A 13920-nucleotide genomic window follows, 5' to 3' on the forward strand; every position below is an offset into this window, starting at 1 on the left:
ACTAACAGCATCCAATTTTGTTCAAACCAGCATCACGCCCCAGAGTTGGGGATGCCGTGACTGATCAATTTCTCCTTTTCACATTAAATTCCAGAAGGTTTAGAACCAAGTCTGTGGCTCATCTTGGACAAGGAAGGCTCTGTGGTATGCAGTATTCCTAGTTTCATGTTGTATCTCCACCTGAGATTTTCATGTTTCTTTTTCACCTATTTCCATAAGTCCTATTTTGCTGCACTTATTTATCCCATTAAACAACCTTAAGACATCTCTAAAATAAACCATGTAGAAGCAGCGGCAAGGAGGGTTAAAAGAAACAGAGAGGAAGAAGAGAGGAAAACAGAAAATAAGAGAGAGGCAGGGAGGGAGGGAAAATTGAGAAGGGAAGGGAAGAAGAGAGGAAGGAAGGAAGAAGGCGCAGAGAGGAGAAGGCATGGAGGGAGGGAGAAGAAGGGACATAAAACATACAATTAAGGTGACAGGGAACCTTGCAGATCCAAACCTACGAAGGGGATGATAAATGCCATTACCATCAGTGACTCACTATAAGAATTAGCAATGTGGTTTATAAGGAAAGACTGATAAAAGATGGGAGAAACTGTAAAGGGATACAAACATAAAACTCATTGCCTGAGGTGTATGAATAAAGTTCCAACATTTTGAAATATCCTTCCTCTCAATTCCTGATGTCACATAGGGAATTACCTTGATGAATGGTTGCTTGTAAGTAGACTATCAGGCAAGCTGTTCTAGGGGCAAATGCCTGTGGCCACAGTGTAGCTTGCCACTCAGTCTGATGAGCAGCTATGGTTTTTAATCTGGCAGAAAATAGGTAGGGCCAGAATGGGTATCACTAATGGGTGGCTGATTTCAGATCTCTCAAATATGAGTGTCTCATCTACAGGTAGTGTATTTTAAATACTTAGTGTATACTTGTTCCCTCCATCACTTTCTATCTGTGTCCACACAGATATTCTCTACTTCCTTTATGTGTGTCACATACCTCATGGGTTACCAACTTAATTATCTTTTAACAGAGCTAAGTGTTTTCCTTCCATTTGTATTTTATCTCATTCTCTCTGGCAAAATTTAATATCCATAAGTAAAGAGGAAAACTCATATTACACCTGGCATCTTTCACTTTGACAATGCTCCTTTCTACAGTCTTATATAAGGAAAGGGAAATGTCAAGCTTTGAATTTAGCTTAATGCATCTCAGCAAAATAAGTATGTAAAACAATTTTAACCCATGCCAAGCACACAGGCTATATATTAATATCTATCTATACCTTAAGTTGGCTTCTCAGACATATTTCACTATGCAATCATTTTCCTATTTTCAAAAGGGCATCATTGAATTTCTTTTGGTATTTCCTTGTAAATCTATACCAATTTTATTCACAATACACTAGTCCAACTTTCGCAACTGAGTATTCTATGAAAGGTACAAAAAGATCTCAGACAAAATATCATATTGTTGAACTATTACAATTTAGTAAATCACAAAGAATTATTTAGGACTTTCTTCACTGTTTTGAATCATAATACAATTTTTTATTATATTCCTGCTATCAATTCCTGATACTATAAAAAGAAACAATCAAAGAGCCAAGCTATTTCATCTTTAAATAGATACCAGCCTATTACTGCTCCCTCAGAATCTTTTTCCTAAAAATAATTGTGATTCTCTGAGTTACTAGGAATAGGCAGTTGACAGAACAAGTTCCATTACAAAATGGCATAAAATGGTTTTATGTCCCAGTACCACTTATCTTTAGTCAAAATGACTAGATACATTTTTAGACGAACAGCTCCATGGCCTCCAGCCATGGCTAAGGGGTAGACAAATGCTCTGTTCTATGTTTATGGCATGGAAACACAGTGTGGTTTCAAGAAAAAACAGAAACTTTCTGGTCAATTTTTGTTAGAAGACCTAATTATTAATGATTGACAGTAAAGCCATAATTTATATCAGATACTTCTTAGTATTCATATGGGCCATAAAAGCAGAGCCTAACACCTACATAAACACATGCTATGGTCCAGGCAGTAAATAACTCCATAAAACAGGTCAATCAATTTAACAACCTTAAGGTACATTTTGCAACTTACTTAGCTAAAAGGTAAAGATTTCTGTCCAAAATCAATCACGATACAGATGCTGTCTTAGTCATTCAGGCTACTATAACAGAATATCATAAACTGGGTAGCTTACACAACAGACATTTATTTCTCATAGTTCTGGAGGTGGGGGAAGTCCAAGATCAAGGCAATGGTAGATCTGGTATTTGGTGAAGGACCTCTTTCTATTTTGCAAATGGCTGTTTCCTTTCATCCTCACATGGCAGAGAGCAGAGAAAGGGGAAGCAAGCTCTTATGTCTTTCTAATAAGAGCACTAATCTCATCATAAGGGTTCCACTCTCCAGACCTAATTATCTCCCAAAGACTCCACTTCCTAATACCATCATGGTGGGGCGGTGGGGAGGGCAGCGGCGTCAGGATTTTAACATATGAATTCAGGGGAACACAAATATTCAGTCCATAACAGATGCTGTAGAATATGGATTAGTTTTAGTAGTGTTTGCGGTAGTTAAGGTGCCCAGTTAGTGACAACTGCCTTCAGTTGGCCACATTCCAGGCCAGGGTGTTTTCTTCTATTTTTTATTGAAAGAGTACTTGTCTTTTAGGATTTGTGGTATCCTGATAAAGAATAACTGTTAAGGAAGAAAAAGTATCCAGACTTGGAAATAAGGCAATAATATTACTTCATCCCTTTTGAAAGCCATATTAGATCACCATCTAATAAGCCACACTGTCAACAAGGGTCATCTGATGATATAAGAGAAAGTACTTTGACTTATTATTTACTTTTCATTAAGGCACCAATTCTGTAAAGTTGTTTACTTGCAGAAGATTGATAAGTTGCAACTTTTTTTGTCCAGTAGAGATGAAAGCAATTTCTTTTCAGAAGAAAAGATATCCCAAAATTTGAAGCTTACTGCTCCATAAAACATTAACTATTTTTATATCTAACTTAGGAATTGATTTTATCAGTCTTTCTTTTACTTTCTTTCAATCTCTTATATTCTCTTTGAACTAGCTTTACTTTCGTTAGTTCCATCATTAATGAGTGAATAATGTATCTTTCACATGTGCTCATCACATACTTGTATGAGAGCTATACTTTCAACTTTTAAAATTATATTTTATCATACCCCACTTTCCCACCCTAATGCAAATTTAAGTTAGGAAAAAGATAAAATTTAGGAAGATAAAAATTTAGGAAGGATAGTATGCTAGCTTCATTAGAAAATTTGACTGGAAAATCAGATAAGTCACCCATCCTTCCTTGGATAGGAGTTAGTGAGTAGGAGGAGAAAGGCCAGGAATAAAGATTAAATGTTAGGTCACTGTGGCCACAGGTCAGCAGATCTGATTATCCTACCTCTGGGTGTATGTGCAGTGACCTTCCAGTCTGAAGAAAAGCACAAGCTAGGTTTTGACCATAATAAATGTAATGATTGCTACCTATATGTTTAGTATCTTAAGTGTATACCAAGCAATAACATGGAATACTTTTTCTTTTTTTAAAGATTTTATTTATTTATTTGACAGAGAGAGAAATAGCGAGAGCAGGAACACAAGCAGGGGGAATGGGAGAGGGAGAAGCAGGCTTCTTGCTGAGCAGGGAGCCCGATGTGGGACTCGATCCCAGGACCCTGGGATCATGACCTGAGCCGAAGGCAGACACTTAACGACTGAGCCACCCAGGCACCCAACATGGAATACTTTTATACTGGGCCCTCACAAGAGGCCTCAATCAATTTATATAATGTCAAAAGAAGTATGTTTTATTCAACCTTAACCTCTATCAAAACTCAGAGGTGGTACTCAAACGTGTGTTAAATGAACAAATGACTGAACACAAGATTAAGTACAGGATGCAATTTCAGCATATTAGGGTAAGGAGGTTGAAGTTTTTGTACAAGCAAAGTAGAGAGTTTAATCAGAGAGCCTAGCAAGTCTCTGTACCAGGGCAGCTAATGGAGTAGTTTCTTGAGAGAATGGTGTCTCTATCAGCTTAGGACTAAAAATAACATCTGGAGTATACTGATTTGGTCCTCCCTTTTGCCTCTGAATTTCATCCAAATTATCCCAGTCAATCAGAATGAATATAATTTAAGATCCTTCAATAAAGGAGATGCCACATGTTCTCTTGGAAAAAGAATTCCATGTCCCTCAAACCTTACAGTTGAAAATTTGGGGGAGTCTGCTCCAAAACAAACCCAGTCCTATTTTCTGTTCAGAAAAGAAATGAATCTTTGTTAAGGAAGACTCCTCTTTGCAAAATATATGCTCTCCTTACACAATTTTACAAGACATCTACTCCAGTTAAAGGATCTGAATCTTTTTTTTAAAGATTTTGTTTATTTGAGAGAGAGAGATAAAGAGAGAGAGAGAGCATGAGCAGGTGGAGGGGCAGAGGGAGAAGCAGACTCCCCAATGCACAGGGAGCCCGACGCAGGGCTGGATCCCAGGACCCTGGGATCATGACCTGAGCCAAAGGCAGATGCTTAACTGACTGAGCCACTCAGGAACCCCAAGAATGTGAATCCTTTTAAAAATGTAATTTAAACAATCCCAAACTAGCAACAACCAAAATGTCTATAAACTGAGAAATAAACTATAGTAGATTCATATAAAGGAATACTAATTAGCAATAAAGAATTGTGTGATATACACAAAAACATGGATGAATCTCAAGACACTATGTTCAGTGAAAGAAACCAGACACAAAGTAAACACTGTATGATTCTACATATATATGAAATCCAAGAATAGGCAACACTACTCTATGGTTAAAGAATCAAAACAGTAGTTGTTTCTAAGGTCTGTGTGTGGAAGAAAGGGGAACAGACTACAAAGGGACAAGAGGTAGCATTCTGGGTGACAGAAATGTTCTATATCTTGTTTTAATAGTTTCATGAATATATACAATTGCCAAAATTGAACTGAGCATTTAATATCTGTGTATTTACATATATGTAAATTAAATTCCAAGAAGAAAACTTAGAAAAGGGCTATCAGACATTGCCAAAAGCCTTGGTAGCACTTTCCATAAATCAAGGACCCTGAAGTTTTAATTGCCTTCTTGAAAGCTGAGAAGATTGTAGCTAAACAATCAGTTTCTGACTGGCTACAGTTTTTCTCCTCTGGAAGTAGTGAGGTGCACCAGAAAAGTAGGTGAGTTAGGAATTCAGTTTCCAAATAATTCCATACACCTAAGTGTGCTGGGCTCTGAAGGAAATCAAAACCAGTGATTAATGAGACGTACCCTCTATTAATTAGCTAGGTTGTTTTTCTGATATACTTCCAAAACAGGTCTAGAGGGCAGTTGGATGGAACTTTTCACAGCTATTCCTATCAAGGTACCAGATCAGTGAGAAGATTCTCCAGTTGATAAGAAAAAATGAATAGGTCACCTTTTTTTAAATTTGTATAAGTACAGATCAATCCCCAAGATGGAGAAAAGGAGCTTTCCAGTAACTAATTAATCCCAGCCAGGACACCCCAGAATTTATGGGATGTACAAAAATACTCTTATTCAATATTAATGACACTGTACCAGTTTCCTTAAGTAGAATAAGCTTTGGAGACAAAAAGACTGTCTAACCACCAACTAGAGTGATCTTGGCCAAACTTCCTCAAATGACTTCACTTCTCAGAGGTAAAGGGAAAATTAAGTAAGACAATTTATTTGGGATAGTCAAGGGATGTCAACAGGTGTAAATCCTGAGATGAAATTCTCTCTCAAATTTTCTCTCAGCAATCTGCATGCCCAACACATAAGTGGAAAAACGACTTTGATTTCCTTTTGAAGAAAACACTTTCTCAGACACGTAACTGAGTCTTCAGTAAGCTATTCCACCATTCTATCAGGCTACTTGCTTCTATGGTATCATAATTACTACGGAAAATATCAAAATCTTTGTAAGCATTAGGGAAGAGAGGCAATCATTTGGATGATTCTTAATTACTTAGATTTTTTTTTTTCCTTTTCCTTTAACTTTAGAACTGTATGACTCTTGATTGAAAGGCAGTGTTGATATACGGCCCTTTTGAAGCATGGAAGGGGTCAAGTGTAGGGTTGGAGTGGAGAGGGGTGGGGTTGCTTACCTAGTGTGTCCTTGGTACTACAGCAAGGGCAGAGAAATATATTAGGTGACTGTCAGAGAAGAAAATGGAACATGTTAGCAGACTTGAGACACCGTTAAAATGATAGATTCCTAGACTGAATTATCTACCAGCTCCTGTCTGGGCTTTTATACATGTAAGAGCTTGAGGTCTCTGAATATGATCCTCCACTGATATCAAAGCCATGCACATTATGTATGCATCACTCTGGATGAGTTAAATAGCTAAAGAAATGCTCATGGGCTACTGCATCTACACCCACACAGAAACTCCCCTGGGCTTAATCTATTTTGGCTAATTAGTATGCTGGGCATTTTATCCAGACAACATATGTCAACTTTGATTAGTTTCACAACTCAAGAGCAATGATTCTCAGAATGGATAAAGATGGAAGTATCTATGTCACTAATCAAGGACTTGTGAGTATTCCTAAAAAGCATCCAGGGCAGAGGAAGCTTTCAATAATCAAATGGACAAGAAGACACACTCTGTGGATGTCAGTCAACCTCCCTCCTCAGTCACACTGGTGCTTCTTTAAAAGTGCCTCATGTACAAAAGGTTCATGGTAGGCTATCTGTCTACTGTTACTGCTGAGTGCTTTGCTTGTGCACAGCAGAGACTACTGCTGAGCCTCCATATACCAGCTAGACACCTGGTGACAGACTGATTACACTGGACCTCTTCTATCATGGGGGGGACAGCATTTTGTCCTCTGAAGGGCAGACTCATATTCTGGATATATGTTTGTGTTCCTTGTCTTTAATACTTCTGCCAGCATCACCATGTATGAACTTATGGAGCACCTTACTCACCACCATGGTATTCCCACAATATTACTGTGGATCAAGAAACTCATGTCATGGCAAACAAAGTACATTAATGGGCTTATGCTTATGGAATTCACTGGTCTTACGTGACCCTGAAACTACAAACAAAAAACAAAACAAAACTACAGGAAAAAAAAGGACCTTGAAACTAGACTTGATAGATTGGTAGAATAGCTTACTGAAGTCTCAATTGTGATGCTAATTGAGAAACAATATCCTGAAAGACTGGGTATTATCTTACAGAAGGCAGTATATGCTTTGATTCAACAACCAATACATGGTACTGTTTCTCCCATAACCAGAATGTCTGAATCTGAAAATTAAGTGGTAGAAGTGAGTGTGACTAATCTATCACATTTAATAACTCTTTCTCAGAGTTCCTGCTTCCCTTCCCCTCTAGTTTGAGCAGTTCTTGTTTGGAAGTCTTGGTTCCTAAAGGAGGAATAATACCTTCACCAGAGAACAAATAAAAGGTTCCATGGACTTGGAAGTTGAGACTCTATTTATTTTTTAGGCTCCTTGTGCCACTGAACAAATAGACAAAAGGAGAGAAAGAAGATGCTCTATTATCTGGGTCATTTCTCCTGATTACCACGGGGAAACTGTGTTGCTATTTCCCTGGGGGTGGGAAGACTGGGATTCTCTTCAGTGTCCTGTCAGACTTCACTGGTAAGAGGTTGCAAAAGGGAGACTGCAAAGCTAGTGTGGGAAGACATTCCTTTTCTTGTTTGCTTCCTGTTCTAGCCAGCAGCCCCCTAGCTGCACTTAATCTAGACCAGTAATTCATTCTATAAGCAATGTTTGGTTCTTGTTTGCATATTTTCCAGACTAGGACCTCACAGCATTCAATCAGAGGCACCAGCAACAATTGGCCAATGCTGCCAAGCTGATGTGAGATGTGGTCCTACCTCAGTGTGGCACCTCCTCCAAGTTCCTGAGGCACAAGTACCAGCCAGGCAGCACCACTGGCCTCAGAGTTCTGAATTCCAGATCCATGGGGCAATGGCAGGGGGATGCTGGACAGGATGCTTGCCTCTCTTCTCTGCTTCTTGGGATAGTGTGTTTTTTTCCTTTTACTTTCATAATTTCTTCTGGGCTTATATTCATTTAAATAAATATTGATGTCAAAGTTTAGTATGGAGGCCCATTTGGAGAAAGGAAGAAAATGAGGTGAAGGAGAAGGCACTGCTTCTGGAGTGAGCCTAACACCCTGGCAGGCCTAATGAAAGCTCCAGGATCCTTGCAGCTTTGCAATGAGGGGTCTGATTTGGTGATTCACTTTCCTCTCTCTTTCATTCAATTCAATTACCTGGAGTAGATAATCACTGAGGAGGTACTCAAGCCATCTTACCCATCAATACTGGGGATTCATAGATGAGTAACAGCCCAGCTCTGTCTGTCCCCACATGACCTGGCAGGGACATGCTTCTCACATGCAAGACTGCAGGAGACAGGATGTGTGCAAGGAACCAACTATGCAGTGTTTTTTAATGTCTGTCACACATTGGCAAACAGAAAGTGCTGATATATTCAGGACACTCATGTATAGTGACAGGTCCACTTAAAGCTGGAGGCGACCTGCCTAGGAGCATTCCAGATCTCAACACATACCTGGAGACCATTTGCTGAATCACCAGTGGGTCCTGGCACACACCAACTGAAAAGCTATGCATTATTTTACATGAAAACAAACACATATATTATGAAGTTAAAAAATGCAGTTTCCAAAAAGGTAGGCCAAATTATTTCAAACCTATGACCCCCAGGACACAGATTTATTCTTAACCATGAGGGTATTTCAGCAGAACACCATCTAAGAATGGGAGTCAAACAAAACCCCTCAGACATATAGCACAGGGAGGTGCCCAAGAGACATGCAATCCCACACGGATGATGAAAAAGGGCTTTGATGTGGATGTGGCATTTTCCAAGAGTGGACACTGCATTTTTTTAAACCCTCACTTCAAAGCTAAAAAGACTCCGGAGCTTCCATCAGGCTGCTGTCAGGTGAGGCTTATTCTAGAAGCAATGTTTTCTCCTTTTATACTGGAGACTGGCAGAGAGGGCATCGAGAACATGGGAATAGGAAAGCCACGGGCAGAGTTGGAAAATTTCAACTAAGCAGTGTAGTGCCTAAAAATTAGCACATGTTCAGGAAAGGAATAGGTTGAGTATGGTTGTACTGTGGAATGCAAAGGAATAGGCCCAGTATTGTGTTGCATTCTGGACTTGCATGGCAGAATGGGGCAGTACTCAATCCACTGGCAACCAAGGGACTGGAATGTGGACGAGACAGAGCCAGGGATTACAGATATACTTAGACCCAAGCGGTGAGGAGGAGGACCTCTCAAACTGCTGTCTTTTTCTCCAGTCTCTTCCTCTTCCTGCTTTCCTGATACCCCTTCACTTCCTCACTTTAGATACACCTTGCAAATGGTCAAAGAGGTTATAGTTAAGGAGATTAGGTATGAAATGGTTTAAAGCCACTACCACTCATTCCTGTATAATACAAACCCTTGACTCGGGAGATTAAAGCCTCAAATTTGAGAAAAGTCTGGAGTACAGACATTTTACAGGACTCTTACTGGCAATTCAGTTTTCCATAGCCAATAACTTTCTGGTCACTGATCAGGTGCCAAACGATACCGGTTTGGTTGCTATAATAAGTTTAATGAGAAAAAACACAAAGTACTCCACATTCTATGTTATTTACATTTGATTTCTTCAGGATTCACTTAAAAATGCAGCATTAATTGTTCCCAGAAAGTGATGTGACATGTTTTCTCTCCTTAAAATACGGTATTTCCTTTTCTGTCACTTCTTTAATGGAAAGTAAAATTTATAAATATGCCTTCACTTTTAAAAGTAAATGTTTTTTCTGAATGTAGATATTTTCATGTAGATGATATCTAGAGGTAGCTTTTAATTTAATACAAACCCCTTGAAAATATTCTAAGCCTTCCCTAACACCTTTTTTCTAATATTGGGTCACTCAACATTTCTGGATGAGAGAGAGAGATATAACTAGCTGTGCTTGCCATCAGTTGATTGAAACATCCTTTGAATCCTTAACTTTCACAGGGTGTTGCTACTGACAGATGAGGTGTTGAAAAGGACTCATCAGCACTTTGCCCTCATCCTGAACTAGATCTTCCTCATGCTGAATGAACATGGACTCCAGGAATCAGCAGAGGGCACTCTGACCCAGCCATGGTTGTGGCAATGCTATCATGGGTATTATGGCATGTGTCCAAACTCATCAAGATAGATATACTACATGTGTGCAATTACACCTTAATAAAGCTTTAAAAAACTCCAAATATCCAAGTAGCTACTATGCTCATACTGACATAATCAGCTGAGTGAGGACCTGAGGGGAACAGGGCAGGTGAGAGCAATGAGACCATGTGGTACCAGCCCTTAAAATGGAGAAAGCATGCAATTTAGGAGGCTATTAAAAAGCAAGTTTATAGGGGCAGCTGGGTGGTTCAGTTGGTTAAGCATCTGACTTTTGATCTCAGCTCAGGTCTTGATCTCAGGGTCATGACTTCAAGCCTGCCGTTGTGCTCCATGCTGGGCATGGAGCCTACTTAAAAAAAAAAAAAGCAAATTTATGTAAGATAGCAGGGTAACATTCATAGTAGATTTTGTCACAAATGTCATCTATAACTTTAACCTTCTAGGTTATTTTCGAAGAGCCATACTGCAACCAATTCAAGAAGTATTGTATTCATCCATCATAGCTACTCAGCCAGGCTCATAAGGCAGAAAAAGTTGGACTATTTGGACAATTTTAATTCCTTAACATCCATGCACTTTCATGCTAAAATATTTGACCACTGTTAAATTACACACAAAAACAAAGTTATTTTGTTTAAATCATATTTAACCCATAACTCAATAAAAATAATCTCTAGTAAACAATGAATAGTGTAAGAGGGTATTTTGATATTATGAACCAAAAGACAGTGTCCACTGCCAAGGTAACAGCAATGTCTGCCATTTCTTTCCTTCTAACAGCATTCCAGTTTTATGTTTAGATAGTGTCCACTGCTCATTCCCTAGCCCTAGGGGATAAACCATGTCTGGTCTAAGTTAATCATTCCTCTTTATCAGTGACTAGCCAAATGGTAGCAATGTGAGCGAGGTACTTGGCTGGTAGTTGGGGGTTTTTCCAGTTAAAAAAACAAAGCTTCATATGGAGAAATAATTTTGCCTCTCTCCATTTTTTCCTGCTTCGGAAGGTCTGATGAGGTCTGATGTCTACAGTTGTTGGTAGCCATCTTGAGACCACAAACTAAGACATGAGGAACTTTCTTTCATTTCATATTTTTATAAAATTTCATAAAAATGAAATAGAGAAAGCAGGGAAAAACCCTATGTCCTTTACAATATTACTGAATAATTCTTGATGTATAAAAAAGATAAGGCCCCCCATCTGTTAAAATCATGGTTAATTGGGATTTTCTGTTACTTAATCCTGAAATCGTTTTTAACTGATAGAGAATTGTTTCTCCTTTTAGGGGAGAGGGTAAGTGTGCTTTTATGTGGATGAAGGTTAATAGTGTATTATTGTTGTTACTGTTATTGTTGCTGAGAATTTAATGTATGGAATAAGGGTATGTGTTGGACAGCCAAGCAGAAGACTATGGGAAGACCTACTTTTGACACCAAATACACTGTAAACACTCTTTCTATGTTTGGAGAATTTCCCACTTAAAATCCCTGTATCCCCAACATAGAACCCAGAACCTCGCTCTCTTGGCTTCCTTTGTGACTTGGGTACAGGCATGAGCCTTAGATAGTTCCCAACTGGATGTACCCTCGTGATAATATGAATTATAAGTCGTTGCTATGGAGGAGGTGCTGTGTGTAATTGGTCCCAGTGAAAGACCCCCAGCCTTCAGAGGCACCAGGAACACCCAGCATCCAGGGCCAGTGTTGGCCACACAAGTGATTTGGGATGATCTGGACATCATTCTCAAGCACAAAGGCCACAAAAAATTTGGAAAGATTCTTAATGTTCTTCAATATATCTTCTGCTGAAAATAGCTAAAAATAGCTGAAACTGATTCTAAACACCCAGAGTGATACATTTCATTATATTAACAATTTAAACATTTTTGATTTATCATTTCATTGTCTTAGCCCAAAGTTGGCCATCTGTCTAGTACTAACTGAAATCAACAGACCACTGATCCCAACTAACCTGCAGTTGAATATGATCCCAAAACCTGAGAGCTGCCCTGGCCCCACTGGCCCTCTCAGAGGATCTGACAGTAACACTGATTCATATTCCATATCTTGGAACATCAGGTTTTAAGGCATTCTCAGAGATGGGCATTGGGTATTGCATATCTTATACTATATATATATATGTGTGTGTGTGTGTGTATATATATATATATATAGGCACCTCTTGGTGAAGTTATGTGTTTTGTTTACCTATCAATTAAGGCAGTAATTCTCAATATTTTTGGTCTTGGCACTCCTTCACTCTTAAAAATTACTAAGGACTTCACCAAGCTTTGGTTATACAGATTATATCTATTGATATTTCCTGTATTTGAAATACCGAGATCAAAGAGTCAAATAATTTCTTAGTCTTACTATGAAATGATTTTTCATAATACTTTGCTAATCCTCTGAAAGGATTTTGGGAACCCCCAGAGAACACTGGCTCACTCTATGAAAATCATGGAATTAGGTATTTATTGAACACCTGTTGTTTGCCCAACATTGAAACGGACTCTGTAGCAAATTTGGAAGTTCATCCGAGGGCACAAGCAAAGGAAGAGCCATCAGAATGTGACTGCCATATCGGCAGAAGAGGAGGAAACTAGCCACTTTGAAGATGAGGAAAAAATAGTGAGAGATACTTTGCTATATGATCTAAATTTATCCTAAGTGCCTCCAGGCAGTGCTATTTGTCTAGAGGTTTTGCTATATAAGAACTATTTAAAAAAAAAAAGACTTTTGTTTCAAAAAAAAGAATAACTTTTCTTACAAATTAGTATTTTTTTAAAGATGAAATTGGTTTCAAGTGATACAAGGTGTGGTATATTTGTTGAGTGATTGTCATTTCCCAGCAGGAAGGGGAATGGTAATTTCCTTCTTTGAGCTCTGGTAAAGGGTAAAGAGATAAGCTAATGTCTCTCTTTGACATTTAGTTCATCTGGAATCAAGTGGATTATTTGTTTATTGCTGAAGGAGAGTGAAGCTCTCCACCCCAATATTCCTCATGCTTTCTGGGAAACCCCATGCCATTTAGGTAAGGATCTCTTCTGCCAAGAGCTGCCCTTCCCACCACTTCCTGGAGGAGCTCCAGGCTCAGCCAAGCACCAGATGAGTCAGTGCCACTTCCTTGGGTCTCCTAACTCCAGCTAACGTCAGCCACGTGAGAGAAGACAGGACCTGGAGACCATCAAAAAGCCAATGCCAGGGACTCAAGTAAGTGTGATCAGGTCAAGTGGTACCTGGAGGTTTGTGAGAAGGTGAAACTTTGTTTAGGCAGCAAACATAATTGTAGTTTCCAGAGGTCACTTTCCGGAAGGAAGTGAAATTCTGGCCAGCTACATAGGATATATATACATAATAGTATGTATGCATGTATGGATGGAAGGATAGTAAGATATATGTAAATTTTATTTGAAAAATTAAATGAAGAGTAAAAAAAGAGTAAAAAAAAAAAAAACTACTAGGGGCGCCTGGGTGGCTCAGTTGGTTAAGCGACTGCCTTCGGCTCAGGTCATGATCCTGGAGTCCCTGGATCGAGTCCCGCATCGGGCTCCCTGCTCGGCAGGGAGTCTGCTTCTCCCTCTGACCCTCCTCCCTCTCATGCTCTCTGTCTCTCATTCTCTCTCTCAAATAAATAAATAAAATCTTTAAAAAAAAAAAAAA

Source organism: Leptonychotes weddellii, chromosome 7 (genome assembly GCF_054177405.1).
Source record: "Leptonychotes weddellii isolate Sample4059 chromosome 7, ASM5417740v2, whole genome shotgun sequence".
Taxonomy (NCBI): Eukaryota; Metazoa; Chordata; class Mammalia; order Carnivora; family Phocidae; genus Leptonychotes; species Leptonychotes weddellii.